This window comes from Anabrus simplex, chromosome 6 (assembly GCF_040414725.1).
Source record: "Anabrus simplex isolate iqAnaSimp1 chromosome 6, ASM4041472v1, whole genome shotgun sequence".
Classification (NCBI taxonomy): Eukaryota; Metazoa; Arthropoda; class Insecta; order Orthoptera; family Tettigoniidae; genus Anabrus; species Anabrus simplex.
Genome location: NC_090270.1, coordinates 348797312 through 348823738, shown reverse-complemented (window position 1 = coordinate 348823738; position 26427 = coordinate 348797312). Strand labels below are relative to the sequence as shown.

The 26427-nt window shown below is 40.9% G+C and overlaps 1 long non-coding RNA gene across 3 annotated transcripts in view; it reads left to right on the top strand.

Annotated features, from left to right (window-relative positions):
- The first annotated feature begins 236 nt into the window (after positions 1–236).
- LOC136875831 (uncharacterized) overlaps positions 237–26427 on the top strand; it is a 62839-nt gene continuing 36648 nt past the window's right edge. For all 3 annotated transcript variants that reach the window (XR_010860523.2, XR_010860524.2, XR_010860525.2), the window contains exons 1-2: positions 237–318; positions 464–601. This is a non-coding gene — a long non-coding RNA (uncharacterized lncRNA). The remainder of the gene's footprint in view (positions 319–463; positions 602–26427) is intronic.

Genomic DNA, 26427 nt, shown 5'->3' with positions numbered 1-26427 from the left:
CATCCTTAGAAATGACCGTTACCTCATCTTACAGCGGATTGTACAAGGCAAAATACAGGGTCGAAGAGGTGTCGGGAAGAGGCGAACATCATGGCTTGGAAACATCAAAGAATGGACTAGAATTCACAGTGTTGAAAGACTTTTCCACCAAGCAAGAGATCGTACTGCATTCGCCACAGTGATCGCCAACGTCAGGAGGACCTGATACGGTACTATGAAGTAGAAGAAGAAGAAGAGACAGCGGTGGGTGCCTGGGTAAATTGCCGTGTGCAGCGCCCAATAACGCACGAGAGAAGAAGAACAACAACAAAAATGCTTGTAAATAGAAATGTTTATATTTTGTTCAAGTAGGCCTATTGTATTACGTGACTTGACACAATTGATAAACAGTGTTATCGGTATTTTAAACAAAGGAGAGAGAATTTCTTTGTGTGGTAATCAGTGGTAACATTGTATGTTGCAGGTTTTCCAGGTTATTGGTTGATAGATTGATAATAATGTGAAGATGAGTATTACAACTTATCTTTTCAATGAGAATAGTTGACTACATAAAATTAACTATTTGGAAGACAATATTGTATGAGGCAGCGAACTCCTTTTGGTAAGCAACTATAAGTTATATAATACAATGTATATTAAGGGTTATGGTGAGTAGACCTCGGTATTTCGATTTCTTTTAATAAACAAAGCTATTTTGTTCCTCATGAAAGCAAAGTTATATGTGCGCATTATATGTACACATGTGATGAAAATTTGGCGTTTCTGCGGCGCCTAAAAGAAATGCCTAAATTGATGTTTCAGCCTTTTTGAGATATTGTGCTTCTAAAGGTACGTACTTTTTTTTTTTAAATACGAAATGAATTCTTTCAACAATAGTGCGTTAAATGTTTATTTTCAGTCATTGAAATCGATAAGTATTCTTGTTTAAGTCATTAGTGCCTGCTGTGAACCATTCTGACAGTAACATTCTGGAAGTCGCTAAGTAATTTGAACAACAACCACTCGCAGTGCACAATATAGAATTTGGTAACTTTAAAGTGAAGCTCTTTGTGGAAGTGTGGAAAATGAAGTCTTGCCCTCATTCTAGTAAAGATTTCAGAGTGATTGTGTATCAAGAGCTGAAAACCAAACCCCATGGCACTACAGCCCTTGAAGGGCCTTGGCCTACCAAGCGACCGCTGCTCAGCCCGAATACCTGTAGATTGCGAGGTGTCGTGTGGTCAGCACGACGGAACCTCTCGGCCGTTATTCTTGGCTTTCTAGACCGGGGCCGCTATCTCACCGTCAGATAGCTCCTCAATTCTAATCACGTAGGCTGAGTAGACCTCGAACCAGCCCTCAGATCCAGGCAAAAGTCCCTGGACTGGCCGGGAATCAAACCCGGGGCCTCTGGGTAAGAGGCAGGCACGCTACCCCTACACCACGGGGCCGGCGTATCAAGAGCTAGGGTGGCAATAATATCATGCTCCAAACCCTCTTTAATTCAGGAGTGTGTGCAGGTGTTCCCTGATTAAATCTTGTGACATCTGCAGCGTAAAATGTGATAGTGAGACAGTAACATTAATATATAGATTTATTAAACACACTGTGTACTTTTAACAAAGACTGGTGATAAGGTCCCTTGAAAGTTATCATCGTTTGCATAGAAATTCAGGGAATGTATCCTCTCCTTACAATCAATCAGGTGGTACTGAGGGCAATACAAGCCGCAGAGCGTACAGGAACACTGGGTTGAAGCATGATGGTAACCTCGTTGATGACAAATTCTGTGGTGAAAACCATGCGCTGCAGTCCGCGTAAAGACATGTCGGAGTTCAAAGTTGGACTCTTTCCATACATCTGTGTTCATTGCAGGAGTTTCATAGAAGTCTGGATCTATTGCTGCAAGCTTTTGCTGTCTTTGTTCGATGTGGGCCTCATATGCTGGGGGTGGATTCTAGATTATTACTTATCATTATCTCCCTTATGAAAAAGTCCGTGTCTACCAGTTTGTACACTAACCGTGTCCGAACTGTTCTGTGTAGCCGTAATGCTCTTTTCAAGTGGGTGGCTTTCACAGCTTCCAGTCTCCCCAGGTTGGCCATAGTGAGGTGCGTCCATATTTTGCTGATGGCATAGCAGGCTATTGGAGCTATCTTAATGTTAAAGAGAATGAGGGCGGTTCGTACTGATAGTTTCTCAATGTTCTTTATTTCAAATATGGATTTGATCGCTGCAGTGCATCGTTCCTCTATGTGTTTAGTAAACGTCTTCCCAGTTACTTGCAAGGTTAAGCCTAAATAACGATACGAATTTACCAGCTCTAGTTTGTTATTGTCACACTCAAAGACATCTTCTGTTGAGATATTTCCTCCTCGCCTAAATTTCATAACTTTTGTTTTGCTGGTATTTATCTCTAGATCATTTCTCAGAGACCATTCGTTTAGTTTATTGAGTCCTTGCTGCAGGGTATCTGAATTCTGTAATAATTGTGTACAACAAAGCTTTTACCCTGTCAGTGGTCACTATAGCGATATTTCAAGTAGTAGAAAGGAAAGGTTGTTCCTTTATGCAAGCTTTATCTGTCCCTGTAATAATTAAGAGGGGAATTCCTCAACGCAGTATTATTGGACCTTTATGTTTTCTTATATACATTAATGGTATGTTACATTACAAGTTATAAATCTCATTATAAAACCGTATTGGATTTCAGAATAAGAAATTATTATATTAATAAATTCATTTTTCATAAGGGAGATAATGATAAGTAATAATTAATTAATTTAATTAAATGGTTTTATCCTAAATATAAAGGACATTGTGTATTGGAAAGGTGGTTTTATTAATATAATAATTTCTTATTCAATGATATGTGTAAAGAAGTGGAATCAGAGATAAGGCTTTTCGCAGATGATGTTGTTCTGTATAGAGTAATAAATCAGTTACAAGATTGTGAGCAACTGCAAAATGACCTCGATAATGTTGTGAGATGGACGGTGGACAATGGTATGATGATAAACGGGGATAAAAGTCAGGTTGTGAGTTTCACAAATAGGAAAAGTCCTCTCAGTTTTAATTACTGCATTGATGGGGTGAAAGTTCCCTTTGGGGATCATTGTAAATACCTAGGTATTAATATAAGGAAAGATCTTCATTGGGGTAATCACATAAATATGATTGTAAATAAAGGGTACAGATCTCTGCACATGGTTATGAGGGTGTTTAGGGGTTGTAGTAAGGATGTAAAGGAGAGGGCATATAAGTCTCTAGTTAGACCCCAACTAGAATATGGTTCCAGTGTATGGGACCCTTACCAGGATTACTTGATTCAAGAACTGGAAAAAAATCCAAAGAAAAGCAGCTCGATTTGTTCTGGGCGATTTCCGACAAAAGAGTAGCGTTACAAAAATGTTGCAAAGTTTGGGCTGGGAAGACTTGGGAGAAAGGAGACGAGCTGCTCGACTAAGTGGTATGTTCTGAGCTGTCAGTGGAGAGGTGGCGTGGGAGGACATCAGTAGACGAAGGAGTTTGAGTGGTGTCTTTAAAAGTAGGAAAGATCACAATATGAAGATAAAGTTGGAATTCAAGAGGACAAATTGGGGCAAATATTCGTTTATAGGAAGGGGAGTTAGGGATATTAACTTACCAAGGGAGATGTTCAATAAATTTCCAATTTCTTTGCAGTCATTTAAGAAAAGGCTAGGAAAACAAAAGATAGGGAATCTACCACCTGGGCGACTGCCCTAAATGCAGATCAGTAGTGATTTAGTGATTGAGCCATGGACCCAGTATCCCGCCCTTAGAAGTATTCTACTGTGTATATGGGCCAGCTCTTCGACAGAACTCGTATCATGTCCAGGCACAATGCTGCCACATTTGGTTAAAATAAGAGAAGAGCAGATTTGAAAGTTGTCGTTGGTATAAACCTAGTGTACTCGCTCCAGCGTATAACCCACAACTTTGCGAAGAAATATATATTACAGACTATGGATCTCATGTTAAATCTGTATTGCTCGTTGAACTTTTTACAACATTGTACAGAACTATTTTAATCCTCCTCGTCGGTACTGTATATTTCTTACGTCCAATTACTTCACACATAAATAGATATGTTTTGACACGGCATTTCGCCACGAATATGAATTATACCATAAAATCCTTATAGAAGAGAGATGTGGGTGGCGCTTCCGCAAGCGGGCCGGCATTGGTAATCATTAGTAAAGATTGAGAAGGAACGTTTTACAATATCTGGAGTACCAGAGAGGAGAGATCCTTCCTCCACGCTTGCTATAATCCCACCATCCTGCCCCAAAAAGTATTCTTTCTTATATAGGAAAATTGAAAGCAAAACAGCTTGAAAGAAGAAATTGCCACCATTTTCTTTACTCCCATTGGCCAGCTCCGATCAGCTGTGAAGAAGTCTATGCAACTTTTTTCTTGCTAGAGGTCGTATGCACGCCACACCAACCCGTGCAAAATAAAAACACTCGCTCGTCAAGAAAAAAAATGTAATTTAGTAGATGTAACCTATCTTCATAAATATAGGCCAAGCTCTGTCATGAGAACAGTGGCCCCCGGCACTCCCCTCGAGAGGCTCTTAGCTATCGCCACGGTGCATACTGCCCGCACGGCTAGAAAAAGTTAATTTAGGCCTAGTGGTTGTAACATATCGTCACATTTTCTCAACAGTTGGTGACAGCATCACCCGCCGCCAGGCGTCCGTGCGTATAGCGAAAGGATTGTGAGGCGCGCCATGCCCGGCCCGATTGTGGAAGTTTGATATAGATATAGGGAATCAGAAATATTTGTTCCGAATGAGTGAGATGTGATCATTACCGATGCCAGGGAGCCACCCAGGCTGCCCACTTTTATAACCTAATGAAAGATTTTACGTGCCATTGACCATTAGCTGGTCAGCTAAGAGCACAACCATTGGCTGACATGACGTCATTCCCAGAATTCCTAACTCTCTGCTTCCGTTACCAACCCATGCAAAATGATATCATGTCAATCAATCAGTCAATATTGATCTGCATTTAGGTCAGTCATCCAGGTGGCAGATTCCCTGTCTGTTGTTTTCCTAGCCTTTTCTTTAATGTTTTCAAAGAAATTGGAAATTTATTGAACATCTCCCGTGGTAAGTTATTCCAATCTCTAACTCCCCTTCCTATAAATGAATATTTGCCCCAATTTGTCCTCTTGAATTCCAACTTTATCTTCATATTGTGATCTTTCCTACTTTTAAAGATGCCACTCAAACTTATTCATCTACTAATGTTATTCCATGCCGTCTCTTCGCTGACAGCTCGGAACATACCACTTATTGCAGGTTATAAATTTCATCTTCTTTGTCCGTATTGAAGATCTACCGAGCTGCTCGTCTTCTTTCTCCTAAGTCTTCCCAGCCCAAACTTTGCAACATTTTTGTAATGCTACTCTTTTGTCGGAAATCACACAGAACAAATCAAGCAGCTTTTCTTTGTATTTTTTTCCAGTTCTTGAATCAAGTAATCCTGGTGAGGGTCCCATACACTGGAACCATACTCTAGTTGAGGTCTTACTAGAGACTTATATGCCCTCTCCTTTACATCCTTACTACAACCCCTAAACACCCTCATAACCATGTGCAGAGATCTGTACCCTTTATTTACAATCCCATTTATGTGATTACCCCAATGAAGATCTTTCCTTATATTAACACTTAGATACTTACAATGATCCCCAAAAGGAACTTTCAGCCCATCAGCGCAGTAATTAAAACTGAGAGGACTTTCCCTATTTGTGAAACTCACAATCTGACTTTTAACCCCGTTTATCATCATACCATTGTCCACCGTCCATCTCACAACACTATCGAGGTCACCCTGCAGCCGTTCACAATCTTGTAACATTTATTACTCTGTACAGAATAACATCATCTGCAAACAGCCTTACCTCTGATTCCACTTCTTTACACATATCATTGATATATATAAGAAAACATAAAGGTCCAGTAATACTGTGTTGAGGAATTCCCCTCTTAATTATTACAGGGTCAGATAAAGCTTCGCCTACTCTAATTCTCTGAGATCTATTTTCTAGAAATATAGGCACCCATTCAGTCAGTCTTTTGTCTTACAGTTACTGTCACTGGTGTATCACAGTGTTACATTTGCAGGTAAAAGTAAAGCAGGTAAGTAGAATTGAGGCAAGTTTGGATAATGCATTTAACAACGTACTCAGCATTTTATTTCCTCCATTTCATACGTACAGAATTCAAGTAGGATGTATAAGAAGCAAGAACTCCTCGAAAAAGGTAAGCAACGTTACCTCTTTTTTTTTTTTTTTTTTGCTAGGGGCTTTATGTCGCACCGACACAGATAGGTCTTATGGCGACGATGGGAAAGGAAAGGCCTAGGAGTTGGAAGGAAGCGGCCGTGGCCTTAATTAAGGTACAGCCCCAGCATTTGCCTGGTGTGAAAATGGGAAACCACGGAAAACCATTTTCAGGGCTGCCGATAGTGGGATTCGAACCTACTATCTCCCGGATGCAAGCTCACAGCCGCGCGCCTCTACACGCACGGCCAACTCGCCCGGTCCGTTACCTCTTCTACACAGATCAGTTTAGTTGAAGCGGAAGGAACCTTGTCTTGTCACGACTTTGTGTATTCTTATTGACTTACGTACGTATAATATATTTGCTTTCGTGTATTATTACAGCGTGCTTTCACTTCACACTGACAAGTAATAGCGCGCAGTTTCCGGCACTTCTGCAGTTGTTGAGAGCTGAGCTCCGAGATAGTAGGGTGCGTACTGTACGTCGTATTGTATAGTGCTGTAATGTACGTTGTGAACGTGTATATCTGCACAATACTTACATTAAGTGCAGAAAATCGTGCGCTAGGACAAGACAAAAGTTTCGAGCGAAATTTCCAGGGAGACCCATTCCTGTCAATCAGACAATAAAACAACTGGCCAAGAGATTCAGACCTACAGGTTCAGTTTATGTTATTTTTTTCTTCTTTTTTTTTATTCTGCCCGAAGGCAGGTCCGAACCTCCGCAGAGGTGCTCCTGAGCCGGAGTTTACGTGCGGTAGGGTGGCCAGTTCCTTTCCGCTCCTCCATTCCCTTACCCCCCACCAACAGCGCGTGGCAACCCAACCAACTCCTGACCACGCCCAATGTTGCTTAACTTCGGAGATCTCACGGGATCCGGTGTTTCAACACGGCTACGGCCATTGGCACAGGTTCAGTAAACAATAAAAATAGACGTAAAGGTTGTTATCTCCTTACTGAAGCGTGTTTGGTACGGGGACCATAAGTAAAAATCTATGGCCCCCTCGTAGCCCAGATTTAACGGCATGTGATTTTTATTTGTGGGGAATGTTAAAAAAGTAGTTTATGGGAACAACTCTCGCACACTAGATGAACTTAAAGGCAATGTAAGAACTGCAGTTGCATCCATCAGTGCTGAAGAACTTGGTAGAGTAACTTCATTAGGAGATGCCGATTATTTTGGCAGCGCATGGGGAACATTTTCAGCATAAACTGTAAAAATGGTGAGAGAAATGCATGCTAATGTATGGTAATGATGTTACAAACAGTCGTGTGTGAATATTCTTACTTGTAGAATTGATTAACAGTCTTTGGGAGGGATATTGTTTGGCAAGGTAGAACTGACTGTTCCAGCATCTCCTGCCTGACAGGATAGAATTCAACGATTATGCACCAGCCTGAACTTGGATTTACACCACCGCTTTACGCGACAGAAAACATACGATCATTTTTCAAATGTTACAGCATTTTAATCACAATTCTCAGCTTACCTAAATTATTCTCAATCTCTAGCTATTGTTTCTAACAATTGGACATTGTTTTTGTATCAAGTTCAGGTACAGAATTCTTGGGATTAATATACCCAAAGAAGATTACAATCTTTATCACGACTGTTACCAGCCCAAGTCATGGTCTTCTTTTAGTTTTCATTTACATTTTAAAAAAATGTATTTCCCATGAGTTCAGACACTATTTATACTCATAGTTTGTAATAGGCATTTTTCCACATTATAATTGTAGCATGTTAACTTAAGATGTTGAAAAGTGCAACATATTTTCAGTGTATTCCTTGCATGATTGGTTAATGATTCTGACTTTTAACCTTAAGATTACCTAGAGGCTGATGATGCCCTTAACAAGGGGCAAAACATGTTCCTGAGAAGTGTGTACATAGTGTTATGTAAATTTCACCCACATAGTACGTGGCTTGTATTGAATAGGTGGTACAATAGAACAAATTATTTTGTGATAATTTGCTTATAGTCAGCTTCGATACAGACCAACCATAAGAATTGTCTCTTCCAATCCATCCTCTGTCTCGAGAACTCCCTTCAAGAGACTTTTTTCTATGACATTGGCACCCACTGTCCACACAGTGTGAAAAAAAATACCTACAAGAACATGTAAAGAGGAGCATTATGTTAAAATCTACCTTACTACTTTGGAGGGTACAGTTCTGCAGCTGTTCACAAGAAATGGTGGACTCCTGGTGTAAAGCAAAAGCACTCCTGAAGAGGAATTCCACAAGATAGCCTAGGAAATATCCCCTTTCCCTCCAAGTGCCGGAACGGGATAGCTCCCGAGCTTCAGATTCTCGTAATCTGGTTGTGCACAGACCCCATCATGTCCACTCCTCCAGGAATCAAGGAATTGAAGGGAATGATTTACATGCATGTGAACAAATCCCTTGTCCTGTAGCAATCTGGGCAGTACCCAGTCACAGTTAACATTTCAAACAATGTTTTACTGTCAATATTATTTACTTCAATCAGTTTCAATTCTTTCTTAATGCTTGTGGGATTTTTGAACAAAAAAAAAATCTTTTATTCGGATTCCACATAAAACCATACAGTGATGTTATCATTCTCTGTGTTGTATCATGAATTACGGTGAATTTTAATTGGTAAGAACAAGTGTCCGGCCCCGCAGTGTAGGGGTAACATGCCTGCCTCTTACCCGGAGGCTCCGGGTTTGACTCTCGGCCAGGTCAGGTATTTTTACGTGCATCTGAGGGCTGGTTCAAGGTCCACTCAGCCTACGTGATTACAATTGAGGTGCTATCTGATAGTGAGATGGCGGCCCCGGTGTAGAAAGCCAAGAATAACGGCCGAGAGGATCTGTCATGGTGACCACACGACACCTCGTAATCTGTAGGCCTTCGGGCTGAGCGGCGGTCGCTTGTTAGGCCATGGCCCTTCGGGGCGTTTGCACCATGGGATTTGGTTTTTGGTTTGGTTTAGATAATAAGTGTAAGAGCTGAGTGTTGGTATATATTTATATATACAGATCAAAAATTAGATGGATGGCTTTTCCGGCGTTTGCTCTATTAACCAGCGTTTCGTCTTAGGTCTGACACTAGACTCTTCAGAGTGGGATGTGTCAGACCCTACCCACTGACGCTGGGGTGTATGCAGGTGAACTTATCAGAAGCTTATTTATGAAGCACAGTCTGATAACTGCATACGGGAGATAAAACTCCACAATGGAATTAATGCCCGCCTAGCAATTCCAAATGGAAATTCTAAGTTCCCATGGGGGGAACTTAGAATTTCCATTTATATATACAGTATGTATATATACGTGAATTTTTTTTAAAATGTTTTTTTTAAATGTTTTTTTTTTTTTGCTAGTTGCTTTACGTCGCACCGATACAGATAGGTCTTATGGCGACGATGGAACAGGGAAGGGCTGGGAGTGAGAAGGAAGCGGCCATGGCCTTAATTTAAGGTACAGCCCCAGCATTTGCCTGGTGTGAAAATGGGAAACCACGGAAAACCATCTTCAGGGCTGCCGACAGTGGGGTTCGAACCTGCTGTCTCCCGAATACTGGATACTGGCCGCACTTAAGCGACTGCAGCTATCGAGCTCGGTTACGTGAATTTTTAAAAGACCAAATGACCTAATATTATTTTATTTTTATTCTTGCGAATATCTAATTTAGGGCTAATTGCAATTTTTATTTCCATTTGTGCTTTGTAATTACCTATTGTAATTGGGATCTGTCTGAACGTAGTTTAAGCATTATTGTGGTGTAGTATTGTAACTTAGTAGAAATTAGAGTAAATATTCCAATATTTTGAGTAGTTTAGCAAATGTGAAACTTTAATGATAATTTTCTTTTCTGTTTGTGCTTGGTAATAACCTGTTGTAATTAGAATACATCTGAATGTAGCTTAAAATTATTGTAGCATATTATAATATCTTATTAGAAAATAGTGTGTGTATTCTGTACCGGGCGGTACACTTCCACACCGCTAATTTAAAATGTGCGCCAATTGAAACTCCTCTGCTGGAGGAAGTCTGAACTTTATTGACGGTATTAATTTTCAAATTTCTCAGAAGATGTCACTACGTGGAAAATTTGGAGTTTTTGAACTGTGCCATTTTCGACGTATTTTTGTTTTGCTTGTAGTAAGAAGTGTGAACTTTCTCTTCTAGAGGACACTACTGAAGATCAACAATAGTGCACCCTAGTGTGGAGTGAAAGAACTGTTTTTTTTGGAGAAATTGTTATTTCAAAAGTTTGTTTCTTGTTAAATTTCTTTCTGTTATTGTTTAAGTTGGCTGTATACCCCTCTCCCCTTGTTTTGTATTTAGCCAATCCCGAATTTCTTTAATTAATTTCTGACCAATCCGATGTATCTTCCCCCAACTTGAATATGTTGCTGTATCCTACCCAATAAAGTTTTTGTGGGAGGGTGTTCTCATTCCCCTAACGCCTCGAACTTTCCGCGAGAGGATATAAACTGCTGATTTTAGGGTCTCCGGGCCACTTCTGTTCCATCTTTCAGTGTGTATAGTACATAGCAGGGGGCGGGAAGCGCCTCTTTCTCCGGCAGCGGTCAACAACCAGGTAATGGCCGATTAATAACTTCTTTCTTTGCTAGCTCAGCAGTTTAACTCTCGGGGCGGGTCCGAAGTTTTTCCATTATGTAACCTTCCTTAAAATGTAAAGAAACTTGTATCTATTCTATCTTTTAAACTACATATTGGGATAGAGAGTGCTTAACCCTCTCGATCTCCCACTCATATTGTTTTGAGGTGAACTTATTTTTTTCTCTACCTATTCTTCTTTAACGTAATGTAAATTGTTTCCTTCTTAAGTCACCTCTGTAGTATGGGATTAGCCCTTGTATTAGTGGCCTAGAGCCAGATTAGGTTTTAAAAAACAAATGCATTAGGAGTGCAGATCGCCTCCTCTCTAATTGTTATTTTAGAGGTCATGTAATTAACCTTCTTCTCATTTTATAGACCTCAGTAGGTTGGGTATTTTACCCCTGTGTATATGTCCTTGGAGGACAGCTTGAAGGTGGAATTAGGTGTGGCCTTTGACAGGCCTGAATTTTGAGAGCAAGTTGCTATTTTCCCGAAAATTTTGTTTTCTGCGCGCCTAAAGGAGGCCTTTCTGTGTATTTTGGAGCAAGTGCTCCTAGGCATGAATGGGGTTTTCTGCCTCTCTGTTGAAACTTGTGTTTTGGGGTAAAACTGGGCTAATTGCTCAAGAAGTGTGAGGCTGGGGCTCGAAGCCCAAATCCTGCAAAATTTGTAATTGTATTTTTATTGCCTTGCTACTCTGTACCTGCCATGATTGTTATTTCGTTATTTGGAAAAGAAAATATAACCTTGTTAATTTTACATGCACTATAATTTCGTAGCTTGAGACCCGTTCACACCCGCACCTTCTTTCACGCATAACTACCACAAAAACACGGTAACAAGTGGTAGCAGAGCGTGGTTGAATGGGTCTCAATTTAGCCCCTTTTGACGGCTAAACTTTGCTTTGATTCAAACTCTAACAATTTTCTCAGTTGCTGGAATCTTCTGATTTTTTCAAAATTGTTCTGTCATCATGCCCGGCCCTCGCGATGTTCTCCATCTTAACTATTTGCGCAAGGAGGAGTTGATCTATGAATTGACTATTAGAAATGTGCAATCTGGAGGCACGGTTGCGGTAGACACAAACAAGCTTAGAGAGTCCCTTGATTTGCCCATTTCCATCCCCACCTTGGGAGAGAAAGAAATTGACGACTCTCTTTCCACGATCGTCGAGAATATTACTGGGCTAGCGTCTGTAGTTAGTTTTTTTTATGAAAATGATCCTTCTCCTAATCAAATTAAGCGTGTGCAAGCCAGGCTATATCATTTTTCAAATAGAGTTAACGATCTGTTGTCTCTAAAGCTGAATGACGTTCAGAAGAAGGAAGCTAGTACGCTGCTTGAAAATATTTCTGAATTATCTAGCAAGGTCACTCAATTGTTAACTGGGGAGGTTCCTCCCAAAACTGATCAACCCGTCACGATGAATGTAGGTAGCGAGGAAGAGCCTCCTAAGGGAGAAGTAAATAGGAAAACCATCGCTGCTCAAACAACCTCTGCCCCATTGGACGAGTCTGAACGCCGTGCATCGTTGAATAATATACGTTCGGAATTAACTTCCTTGCCATTGAAACCTTTACCTACTATGTCACCAGGGTTCAGCAGCTTGCCTCATCCATTGGCAATGTTGCTCAGAGGTATATCGAAGTTTTCCGTTAATACCACCAGTGAAGTAATTTCATTTTTAAGATTTCTAGTTGAATTTCAGGATCGTGCCCTTGTGTTTTTTCTTTCCCCATGTCAAATTTTGCAAATCATCTATCCTTATGCTATTGGTATTCTCTCTGACAAAATAGTAAGAGCCATAGCCGAACAGTCATCTATTGAAGATTTTCATGCACACTTGCTTGCAAATTTTATTCCCGCCCGCGCAAGGTCATCTCTGATTCAGAAGTACTATTATCGAGTACAGAGATTGGATGAAAATCTGGCTGATTTCATACAAGACATTAAATTCTATACTAGGGTGTTTGCTCTTCATTTTCCTGAAGACCAGATTGTACAGGCTATTGTGGAAGGTATCTCACCATCCTATAGGTCATATTTGTGTTTCGCGGCGTGCCCGCAAACTTTCTCTGAACTTGAAGCGTTGGCCGTCTCAGCGGAAGGAGTGAGATACGCCGATTCCTTGCGTGTCGCGAAAGAACCCCCGCCTTCTTTTAGTAATACTCGGCCTCCACCTCGCCGATCAGTCACACCTCGTAAATGTTATGCTTGCGGGTCGCCCGACCATCTTCACAATAAGTGTCCACTGATCAAGTCTAGTAGGGCAAATAATGGAGCTGGTTCAGCACAAGGCTGTTTTAAATGTGGGGCTTTCTCACATATCGCCAAGAATTGCCCAAACTCAAATAGCACCCCCTCCTGCTCAACTTCTGGTGCAAATTCCACCAGTGCCAATAATAAAATGTGACTAGCGGCTTCGGCTGAGTCGACTAATTCTGCTTCCCAAGGCTCAGCCCCTGGCAAAAAGGTCGTGAATTCAGGGAACGTTCAATTTGCAAATCCATCTTTCGAATGCCCCAAAGAATGTCTTAGGATTGCGGCGGATACCCCCGCACCTGTTCCTTTTCTTAAGATTGAGTTAAATAACGAGCCTATAACCACTCTATTAGATTCAGGCAGTGTTTGTTCAATTATTTCGGACCAATGGTATTCAAAATTGAAGTCTGTTTGTAAATTACCTGACTATGGCTCATCTACTGTTCAATATGTTTCGGCTAATTCATCTCCATTAGAAATTCTAGGTTCTGTACAGGTCAAAATTCGTATTTTTAAATTTACATGGAAAATCAAACTGTTTGTGGCTAAGCACTTGTCTTGCCCCATCATACTGGGAGCGGACTTCATTTCTCACACTGGTCTTGTGCTCGATCTCCAGAGTAGGTCGTGCACATTCAAATTTGCGTCCAATTGTAAAATTCCCTTGTTAAAGTGTAATTCTGTATCATGCTCATCTATTTCGCCTACCCAGGATGAGATGTTGTTAGACCTTAGACATCTACCTGAGGAGCAGGCTGATAGTATTCGTAAGTTGTGTCAGTCGTTTCCAGAGGTGTTCTCTGATACTCTTGGTGTTACTGACCTTATTGAATACAAAATTGAGGTCACGGATTCGATTCCTGTTCATTTTCCACCTTATAGGCTATCTCCACCTAAAATGAAGGCTCTGAAAGAAATCATCGATCAGATGTTGAAGGATGGTATTATTAGGCCCTCTAAGTCGGCGTATTCGTCGCCTATTTTTCTAGTCCTGAGACCCCAGGGGGGCTTCAGGCCTGTCATTGATTATAGGGCTCTCAATCGGAAGGTGGTGTTGCAATCAGTGCCCCTTCCTGACCTTCATTCTTGTTTTTCATGGTTTCGTAAGGCCAAGTTCTTTACTATCTTGGACTTGAATCAGGCCTATAATCAAATTCCCCTTGCCGAAGAGTCTAAACATCTTACAGCGTTTGCCACGGACTGGAATTTATACGAATACAACCGCGTGCCTTTCGGGCTCCCCACGGGAGCAGCTGTACTCACTAGGCTGCTAGATAGGGTCTTCTCCGACATCAAATTTGAGTACTTGTACCACTACTTGGATGATGTCGTCGTATTTTCAGAGACTTTTGAAGAACATCTAGATCATCTGCGAGAAGTTCTCGATCGCCTTCTTAAGGCTGGGTTAACTGTCAAGTTGTCCAAGGTTGCCTTTGCTAAGCCCTCTATGTCATTCCTAGGGCATATTGTGTCACCTGATGGTGTAGCAGTCGATCATTCTAGAACACAGGCCATCCGTGATTTTAAACCTCCCAAGGACATTAAAGGTATCGCCAGGTTCATTGGTATGGTGAATTTCTTCAGGAAGTTTATTCCTAACTTCGCTAATAGAGCGGCGCCCTTGAACCTTCTTCGTAGGAAAGGCATCAAATTCGAGTGGGGACCTTCTCAACAAGCCGCTTTTGAAGATCTTAAATTAGCTCTATGTAATGCCCCTGTACTTGCTATGCCTGATTTCTCGAAGAAATTCATCGATCGTCCAAACCGACGCGTCGTCGTCAGCAGTAGCTGCAGTTCTTCTTCAAGAGACTGAACTAGGGAGGCGACCCATCGCCTATGCATCGAGGACTCTATCGGCTCAAGAAGCCAAGTATTCTATCTATGAGCTCGAAGGGTTGGCAGTCTTATTTGCCTTAGAGAAGTTCCGTCTCTATCTGGAACATGTCAAATTCGACCTGGAGACAGATAATCAAGCCTTAAGCTGGGTCTTAGGTAGGCCGCGTCGTACTGGTCGTATAGCCCGTTGGGCCATCCGTATTTCTGCCTTCCAATTCGATGTCCGGCATATCAGAGGTACTGAAAATGTTGTCGCTGATGGACTCAGCCGTATGTTTTCCAACGACGTTGAGACCCACGAACCGGCCGACAGTTCATCACCTCCCGAGTCCATACTATCTGGTGTTAATGCCATCTTAACTGATGCTCCCATGCTCTTTAGGGATATCGAGAAATACCAACGTGAAGATCCGACGCTGGCTCCAATAATGGAAACCCTTTCTTCTGGGGAACATGTTGTCCCTTACGTTCTGAGGAATGGTGTTTTATGTTGCCCATCGAGGCATGATAAGATGATGAAAGTTGTCGTTCCAGCTGTTCTTGTACCTATGATCTTCAAGTATTATCATGAGACCCCATTAGGAAGGCATCTCGGTATCTTTAAAACTCGTGAGAAGATTCGTGAAATGTTCATCTGGAAAGGTATGGACGGTGAAATCCGTGAACTAGTAAAAGCTTGTAAATCTTGTTTGCTCAGTAAACCCACCATGTCCACCAAGGTAGGCCTTTTCGCATCAAGCGTCGCGCCCCATGGAACGCCTGTATATTGATTATGTAGGACCCTTCCCCCAGTCAAAGGGAAATGCCAACAAGTTCATCTTTGTATGCGTAGATGGCTTTACTAGATTTTACTGGTTATTCCCGACTAAGCTGGCTACCGCTCAGTTCACCATTACTTGCCTAAATTCTATTTTTGCTTCTTTTGGTCCGTGCCAATATATTGTATCTGATAATGCTAAGGCTTTTACATCTAATTTATTTCGTAAATTCTGCTTTGACTTGTCCATCTCTCATGTAACTACTTCTGCTGATTACCCTCAACCATCTCTGGCTGAACGGGTTAACCGTAATCTCAGGTCCGCGCTTATTGCCTATCACCATGAAGATCATTCCAGGTGGGACACGTCCCTGCATTGGTTAGCTTTTGCTTTGAATTCGGCGGTTCATGAATCACATACATTTACTCCAGCTTCTTTGATGTTCAAGTTCGTTACCAACACGCCGCTCTCTAACCTCTGGTCTCTGAGTGACATTCTACCCGAGACAATAGATCCGGATAACATTAAAGATCTTTGGAAGAAGGCTAAAGCCAATCTTAAAGTCTCTCATGAAAAGGTTAGGGAAAGGTATGATCGTGGACGGAGACCCACCAATTTGAAGGTAGGCGACCAAGTGATGGTCAAGAATTTTGTTCCCGCGGGCAAGCTTGCCCCCAGATTTCATGGGCCGTGTGTCATTCTCGATTTTCTGACGCCGGTTACGTTATTATTAAGTAATCCAGCTACCGAGAGGATATTTAGGGTTCACCTGTCACAGGTGAAACCGGTGTAATTTCTGGGTTAACTTGCTTCATATAATCGTGAAAGGAATATGAAGGTTATATATTTTTTTTTTTTGAGTTTTCACTTTTAAGGCATTCTGCCCCTTCTATAATATTTAGTTTCATATGTAAGTTTTTTGTAAACCCCTCCCGCACGGTTAAACTGCCATCCTGTCCTTGCCACGGCCATTACCACGCTCCCGCCTCCTGCTCCACTCTACACAGTGGCTTAATTAAGGCCATGGATTTCTGCACGCAGCTGGCCGCTCAACCTCTCTACAAGCCTGAGCCCTCAAAAAATGATGATGGTCCAACAAAATTCTGCCGCCTAGCTTTAATGTTTCAGTGCCCCCGCAGCCGTGCGGCGCCGTGCTGCGACTGGGTCAGAGGAAGGGCCCCCTCTTCCCCAGCGAGGACCACATGTGCACGGCGAGCCGGAGCTCTCCTCCCGGCCAAGGCTGATGTGCGGCGCACGACCTGCTACTTGCCCGCAGCCTGTATATGTTCACCGCGGGCGCGGCGTGTTTCAACACCACTGCTGCCCTCATACTGCGGGCGAGCGGTATCTCAGGGTACTTGAGGGGTCCGAGCGGCCTCCTCTGGACGCAAGCTGCAACGGCCGGTCTGGCCATCCAACTTAATCAACATCAACTATATGGACATTCCAGATCAACTTTACTACCTTTTCTTGGGTATTCTACTGCAATATTTGGTGGACTTAGAAAATTTTCCTCAACTTTAAAAACTAAATTTTATATTCTGAATTCAACTTCTACAAACATAAAAACTTTACTTCTCCAGTTACAACAAAAATTTTGAAACTGAATCAAACCATATTAAGAAAATCTTATAAATACTTCTGCAATTAGTCTCCATATCAACATCAAAACTTGGACCTTTCCAAACAATTGCATGTGTCACCCCTGGAGGAACTTTTGGGGGGGAGGTCTGTACCGGGCGGTACACCTCCACACCGCTAATTTAAAATGTGCGCCAATTGAAACTCCTCTGCTGGAGGAAGTCTGAACTTTATTGACGGTATTAATTTTCAAATTTCTCAGAAGATGTCACTACGTGGAAAATTTGGAGTTTTTGAACTGTGTCATTTTCGACGTATTTTGTTTTGCTTGTAGTAAGAAGTGTGAACTTTCTCTTCTAGAGGACACTACTGAAGATCAACAATAGTGCACCCTAGTGCGGAGTGAAAGAACTGTTTTTTTGGAGAAATTGTTATTTCAAAAGTTTGTTTCTTGTTAAATTTCTTTCTGTTATTGTTTAAGTTGGCTGTATACCCCTCTCTTTCCCCTTGTTTTGTATTTACCCAATCCCGAATTTCTTTTATTAATTGCTGACCAATCCGAGGTATCTTCCCCCAACTTGAATATGTTGCTGTATCCTACCCAATAAAGACTTTGTGGGAGGGTGTTTTCATTCCCCTAACGCCTCGAACCTTCCGCGAGAGGATATAAACTGCTGACTTTAGGGTCTCCGGGCCACTTCTGTTCCATCTTTCAGTGTGTATAGTACATAGCAGGGGGCGGGAAGCGCCTCTTTCTCCGGCTGCGGTCAACAACCAGGTAATGGCCAATTAATAACTTATTTCTTTGCTAGCTCAGCAGTTTAACTCTCGGGGCGGGTCCGAAGTTTTTCCGTTATGTAACCTTCCTTAAAAATGTAAAGAATCTGGTATCTATTTTATCTTTTAAACTACGTATTGGGATAGAGAGTGCTTAACCCTCTCGATCTCCCACTCATATTGTTTTGAGGTGAACTTTTTTCTCAACCTATTCTTCTTTAACATTATGTAAATTTGTTTCTTTTCTAAAGTCACCTCCGTAGTATGGGATTAGCCCTTGCATCAGTGGCCTAAGAGCCAAATTAGGTTTTAAAAACAAAGTGTATTAGGAGTGCCGATCGCCTCCTCTCAAATTGTTATTTTGGGAGGTCATGTAATCAACCTTCTTTTCATTTAATAGACCTCAGTAGGTTGGGTATTTTACCCCTGTGTCTATGTCCAGTGAGGACAACTCGAAGGTGGAGTTTGGTGTGGCCTTTGAGAGGCTTAAAGTTGAGAGCGAGTGGCTCTTTTTGAAAATTGAGTGTTGTATGCCTCGTGGAGGCTTTTAAGTGTAATTTGGAGCAAGGGCTCCTAGGCATGAATGGGGTTTTCTGCCCCTCTGTTGAAACTTGTGTTTGGGGTAAAACTGAGCTGATTGCCCAAGCATTGTGAAGTCAGGGCGCGAAGCCCAAATCCTGCAAAAATTGTAATTGTATTTTTATTGCCTTGCTACTCTGTACCTGCCATGATTGTTATTTCGTTATTTGGAAAAGAAAATATAACCTTGTTAATTTTATATGCACTATAATTTCGTAGCTTGAGACCCGTTCACACCCGCACCTTCTTTCACGCATAACTACCACAAAAACACGGTATTACTGTGAAATATTTGTGTAGTATAGTACCGTATCTGTGGTAACTCTCTTACTAGAATTATGTTGTAGTAATTAGCGTAGACAAATCTGCAGTTAAGAATTGTGTAATTCTTGTGTATTATTCTCTGTTTCCAGTAATTAACAGCAATTTTCATCCTGTTAGGGTGTTGTAGGCATAAAAAATCGTACAATTAAATAGTATTGTAGTGTAGTAGTAGCCTATATTAATTAACTTATTGTTGTGTGATCTTTGTAAACTATCCTAGACAATATTTCTTTCCTTTGATTTTTTTATTTTGCACAGATTAAGTTATCTTATTTTTCCTTTTCTTTCATTGTTCAGTAAAGAATGGCTAAGGAGTGCAGATGTAGGAACTGTGAGAGTGGCTAGGCATTGAGGAGTATGAGGGAAGAGTTGGAGAGCTTGAGGGAGATAATTAGAATTCTCTCAGAGGACTGGAAGGAAAGTAGGCCTCCCTCAAACAGTGTACAGGATACAGTAGGTGTAAAAGAGGTAGGGGAAGGAAAGGCTGGAGTTGTAGAAGACAGGTGGTCTAATGTTTTAAGGGGAAGGAGATTGCAGGCTAAGGGCTCCTTTCAGGATCAGAATTCAGGACAGGTGTCGGTGAGAAATCGGTACGAGTCACTGCAGGTAGAACAACCGAGGGAGGATGAGGAACAGGGAACTGTTGCTGAGAAGTGTGGAAATAGGAGAAAGGGAAGAGGTAGGAAAGGGAAATGTGGAGTAGTGAATAGGAAAAGACAGGTGGAACAGGGTCATGGGATGGAGAAAAGGGAGGAGGAAGTAGCTTCTGCAGCTGTCAGGAAAGATAGGACTGACCAGGTGCGGAGGTGATTCAAATGAGGTGGGTAGGGTTGAAGCTCTGGTCATGGGGGATTCCATCGTTCGACATGTCGAGAAAGTGTGTGGAGAAAAGGGTACCAAGGTAGAGTGTTACCCAGGAATTAGGTTAAGGCAGATGTTGAGTGTTTCACGTTGGTACTAACAACGTACGACAAGCAGGTATAAGTACAAAGATAGTTGGGGATGTGTGGGACCTGGTACATGCAGCACGGTTGAAGCTTACGGAAGCGGAGATTGTTATCAGTGGAATACTGTGTAGGAGGGATACTGACTGGAAAGTGATTGTGGATTTAAATGAGACTATGGAGTGGGTATGTGAGAAAGTGAGAGTGAGATTTCTAGATCCTAATGGCTGGGTAGGAGATAGGGATCTGCGCTCAGATGGCCTTCACTTAAACCGCAGTGATACATATAAATTAGGTAATTTGTTTAGAAGGGTTATAGGGAGGTACTTTGAGGGAAACAGGGTGGCCTAGGGAGTGGTGTTAAAGTAACAGGAAACTGGAAATCAAGTAGAGGTGACATAAAACTGTTAGTGCTCAACTGTAGAAGTATTGTAAAGAAAGGAATAAAATTAAATAATTTAATAGACGTATACTTACCAGATATTGTAATAGGAGTTGAATCATGGCTGACAAATGATATAATGGATGCAGAAATTCTCTCACAGAATTGGAGGGTGTATCTTAGAGATAGGATAGGAATGGTAGGAGGGGGAGTATTCATTCTGGTGAAAGAAGAATTTGTAAGCTACGAAAAAGTTAAAGATGACAAGCACGAAATTCTAGGGGTAAGGCTTATCTCTAAAGGAAAGAGGCAACTTGATGTCTTTGGAGTGTACAGACCAGGAAAGGGTAGCGCAGATGCTGATTCAGAATTATTTGATAAGATAATCAGCTATGTGGGAAACGATAAGGAAAGGAACGTGATTGTTGTAGGTGATCTCAATTTACCAAATGTCAATTGAGAAGGAAATGCGAACAACAGGAAGCATGACCAACAAATGGCAAGTAAGTTAATATAGGAAGGGCAGCTGGTTCAGAAAGTGATGGAGCCAACTAGAGGGAAGAATATTCAGGATGTGGTGCTGATAAAACCAGATGAGCTCTGTAGAGAAACCAAAGTAATAGATGGTATTAGTGATCACGAAGCTGTTTTTTGTTAGTTAAAAATAACTGTGAAAGAACGGAAGATATAAAAATAAGGACTAATAGTCAGTACCATATAGCTGATAAAACTGGCATGAGAGAGTTTTTAATAAGTAACGATGATCGGTGGAAAACGGTAAATTAAAATGTAAACAGACTCTGGGATGGGTTTAAAGCAATTGTTGAAGAATGTGAAAATAGGTTTGTATCTTTAAAGGTGGTAAGGAATGGTAAAGATCTGCTGTATTATAACAGAGAAGTAAAGAGACTAAGAAGGAGGTGCAGGTTGCAAAGAAATAGATTTATGAAGGGCTTTGGAGGTAAGGAGAAATTGAAGGAACTTACTAGTAAATTGAATCTATCAAAGAAGGCAGCTAAGGATAACATGACGGGAAGCATAACTGGTGGCCGTACAAATTTTAGTGAAAATTGGAAGAGTATGTATAGGTACTTTAAGGCAGAAACAGGTTCCAAGAAGGATATTCCAGGAATCATTAATGAACAAGGGGAGTGTGTATGCGCGGATCTTCAAAAGGCAGAAGTATTCAGTCAGCAGTATGTAAAGATTGTTGGTTACAAGGATAATGTCCAGATAGAGGAGGTGACTAATACTAAAGAAGTATTAAAGTTTACCTATGACCGCAATGACATTTACAGTAAGGTACAAAGTTGAAAACTAGAAAAGCAGCTGGAATTGATAAGATTTCTGGGGATATGTTAAAGACAGTGGGTTGGGATATAGCACCATATTTGAAGTACTTATTTGATTATTGTTTGGTCGAGGGAACTATACCAAATGAGTTGCTGTAGTAGTCCCTGTATATAAAGTAAAGGGTGATAAACATAAAGCTGAAAATTACAGGTCAGTCAGTTTGACATGCATTGCATGTAAGCTTTGGGAAAGCGTTCTTTCTGATTATTTAAGACATGTTTCCGAAATGAATAACTGGCAGTTTGGGTTTAGGAAAGGTTATTCCACTGAAGCTCAACTTGTAGGATTCCTGCAAGATATAGCAGATATCCTGGATTCAGGGGGTCAATTGGACTGTATTGTGTGTAAGGCATTTAATAGGGTAGATCATGGAAAACTACTGGCAAAATGCTATTGGACTTGACAAAAGATTGACTGAATGGGCAGCTCTGTTTCTAGAAAATAGAACTCGGAGAATTAGAGTAGGTGAAGCTTTATCTGTCCCTGTAATAATTAAGAGGGGAATTCCTCAAGGCAGTATTATTGGACCTTTATATTATTTTTTTTAATTTATCAATGATATGCTTAAAGAAGTGGAATCAGAGGTAGGGCTTTTTGCAGATGATGTTATTCTCTACAGAGTAATAAATATATTACAAGATTGTGAGCAACTGCAAAATGACCTCGATAACGTTGTGAGATGGACCGTAGGCAATGGTATGTTGATAAACAGGGATAAAAGTCAGGTTGTGAGTTTCACAAATAGGAAAAGTCCTCCCAGTTTTAATTACTGTGTTGATGGGGTGAGAGTTCCCTTTGGGAATCATTGTAAATACCTAGGTATTAATATAAGGAAAGATCTTCATTGAGGTAATCACATAAATATTATTGCTAATAAAGGGTACAGATCTCTGCACATGGTTATGAGTGTGTTTAGGGGTTGTAGTAAGGATGTAAAAGAGAGGGCATATAAGTCTCTGGAAAGACCCCAACTAGGGTATGGTTCCAGTGTATGTGACCCTCACCAGGATTACTTGATTCAAGAACTGGAAAAAAATCCAAAGAATAGCCGCTCGATTTGTTCTAGGTGATTTCCAACAAAAGAGTAGCGTTACAAAAATGTTGGAAAGTTTGGACTGTTAAGACTTGGGAGAAAGGAGACGAGCTGCTCGACTAAGTGGTATGTTATACTGTAGATGCCCAATAACAGTCCATTTATATTGGTATTATACTATAATTGGTATGTTCCGAGCTGTCAGTGGAGAGATGGCGTGGGAGGACATCAGTAGACGAATAAGTTTGAGTGGTGTCTTTAAAATTAGGAAAGATCACAATATGAAGATAAAGTTGGAATTCAAGAGGACAAATTGGGGCAAATATTCATTTATAGGAAGGGGAGTTACGGATTGGAATAACTTAGCAAGGGAGGTGTTCAATAAATTTCCAATTTCTTTGCAATTATTTAAGAAAAGGCTAGGAAAACAGCAGATAGGGAATCTGCCCTAAATTCAGATCAGTAGTGATTGATTGATTGATTGATTGATTGATTGATTGATTGATTGATTGATTGATTGATTGATTGATTGATTGATTGATTACTACAGTATAGCTATGACTCATAATGGAAATGTCTGGTAGATGTCAGTTTTGCAGAAAATTCCACAAAACGGTTGTGCCTCTATTAACCGTACAAGAGAAATGCAGCACGCAGGACGTGACCATACCGTTGGAGACGTTTTCCCCGTGCCTTCTCAGTGATGGGTGCAATGCCATTTACTGGCAGACATGATGCAGGGTTGTGATTCCTGTCGACCAGCGGAGTTCCGTGGTGTGTAATTGGCGCTCTGTAGCTTTGTCAGCTGGTCGTATAAAGCAACAGGACGTACTATCATGCGGTATATTTTGGATTTCAGATGTAGTGCCATCCTTCAGTCGCTGAGTATGCCTATGATTTCCCTACATCTCATCCATGCTGCTTTTATCCTTGTTCGCACTTCATCACGTATGGGCATTGAGCGAAACCCTGGAGTCTTTGCGAGGGGTGGTTTCAGTTGGGATGGCATAATTGACCACTGATCTGCATTTAAGGCAGTTGTCCGGGTGGCAATCAAGGGAGACAGTTGTTTGGAGTTATTAACAGGCCTTTCCGGCTTGAAAGATAAGATGTGGACCCCATCCGCTAAGCTTGCACCGTTCGGAGATGGCTGGATCAGCAGACAGGGACTTGTGGAATGACTGGCTCAGTCCCCTGATTTAAGCCCAGATTTCTGTTGAAGGGAGTATCTGAAAGACAATGATCAACAGTATTGCAGAACTTTGTACTGCAATAATAGAGGTGTTCAACAACAGTCCTGCGGATATGCAACAGAGTGCATAGACATCAGCACACTCATGGTAGACCATGAAATTGTGCACTAACACACTTTGTATAGTTACATGGACTAAATTCTGTATTTGTGCAAAATCACTTTAAAAAATCATATACCTAACTCTGTATATCACGATTAAACCTTGAATTGTGGGCTAAACACAGCCAGTTATGTTTAAGTACAACTCAAAGAATTCCACGAATTTCAACCAGTAGTAGCTCGCAGCTGAGATAGTTGCAATGTTTTAATGCTCCATTCAAACATGTAAGTCAGCGACAAACCACGTAAGTCAGAGTTCTTCACAGCAAGCCTTGAAATCTGAATTTTATTCCGCAATTTCCACTAAATGGAATTTTTTTCTGTGTTTTCATCACCAGTAGAGTACCCTTATTCTTGGACCTCCTGTCATCAACTGTGTGATAGCCACATTCATTTGAACCGTACTAGAACTTGTTCCTCTGACGGCCAAGTGCACCAACGTGTGTACGTAAACATGGACCGGTTAGACGCAAGTGTGGAGCACCAGTCTTAATCATGTTTAGCTGGCAGTAGAATTAAACAAACCACACCTCTCAGGAAGGAGAAGAAGAAAGAGGAATATTAATTTATTCTTTGCTGGAAGCTGGAAGTACTTATTAGAAACATGGATGAACAAAAGAGGAAAAGGTCGTCCAATTTTTTGGATTCTGAAACTGATATTGTGGCTGACAGACACAAAGATGTCATAGAAAATAAAAAGACAGATGGAGTTACAGTAAAGCAGAAGAATTCAATTCTGTTGCAGGTAAGCAATTATGAAGGATATTCATTTGGACTGGAAAGACAGAAAAGCAATACTAAACCTCTGCATCAACCAAAGAATAAACATCGAAAGTAATGAAAAAGTATGCAAGGTGAGGATCAGGAAAGGAGTAAGACAGGGGTGTCCCTTATCACCATTTCTATTTAATCTGTACATTGAAGAAGCCATGAAAATTTTTAAATAAAAAACACCAGGCATTACAATAAATGGAACAACTGTACACTGTATTAGATTTGCCAGCAATATTGCTCATCTGACTGACGATGAGAAGAACATGCAGATCATGCTCAACAAATTAACATCCATCTCTAAAGATTTCCAACTTAACATTAATGTAATTAAAACTAATGTTATGGTTGTAAGCAAATCTAAAATGAAGCCAGAGGCACATCTCAGAATTGGAAATATTTTAATAAAACAGGTGCACAAGTTCTGCTACTTAGGATCAGTTATTACCGATGACAACAGATGCACTGTGGAAATAAAAAGGATTTCCCTGTGTAAGAAAGCCTTTGAGGAGGAGAAGCAGCTCTTAACTAATAAATCCTTAAATACTGAACAAAAGAAATTATTGATCAAAACGTTCATTTGGAGTGTGCTGCTATATGGCTGTGAAGGATGGACTCTCTTGAAGGAGGACGTGAAACGACTAGAGGCAGTGGAAATGTAGCTATGGAGGAAGATGACAAGAACTAGCTGGATTGAGAAGAAAACTAATGAAGCAGTGCTTAGAGAAATAAACACCCAGAGACATTTAATAAGAACGATAAAAAGGAGAAAAGCGTCAGTTTTTTGTCACATTCTCCGGCATAATGACTTCATAAAGAACTTGTTCGAAGGCAAGGTGATGGGAAAGAAAGGCAGAGGGAAACCACGGAAGAAGATCATTGAAGAGGTAGTTGAGATGATGGGCCAAGGTTATGGAGAGATGAAAAGGATCACAGAGAGAAGAGATCAATGGTTGCAGCGACAAGGCAAAGCCTTTAGATGATGATGAATATTATGATTCTATTTAGCTGTGATTTTGTGCTTTAAAGCCTTTAAAATTCAGATTATTTTCAAAAACAATACTACAAAACTATAATTAAAAGTAGATGCTCTTTAGTTTCATAAATAATGAAAGCAAAATCACTCCAGCATGTTAGAGTTCTGTTCTTTTTTGAGGTGCCTTTTGCAAGAAATTTGAAGACCTGTTATGAGAACTTGAAAAGGAAAACAAGAAAAATATGTGCAGACAATAAAGTGATGATGAACGCAACTGGTGGTGGTAACTTTAAGCCACAATACAACCGACTATCACACCACTTATGTACGCTCATGACTCAGGACATGTGAATGAAGGTAAGTGTATGGACACAGAGTACACTAATGCATTTAACAGTTAACCTCCAACTAAACATATTAATTACACATTTTCTTCTTTTTTCAGTTTCAGTCCTTCCGTTTGATGACTTGGAACTGGAAGAAAGATGTACCAAAACTGAAGCACACGAAACAGGAACACTGCCAGCTGCAGTAGCACCATCTGCTGACATGTACTCGAAGTCAAGGTCAAGCGGAAGCACTGAATCCCTTACTCAAACCTCCCATA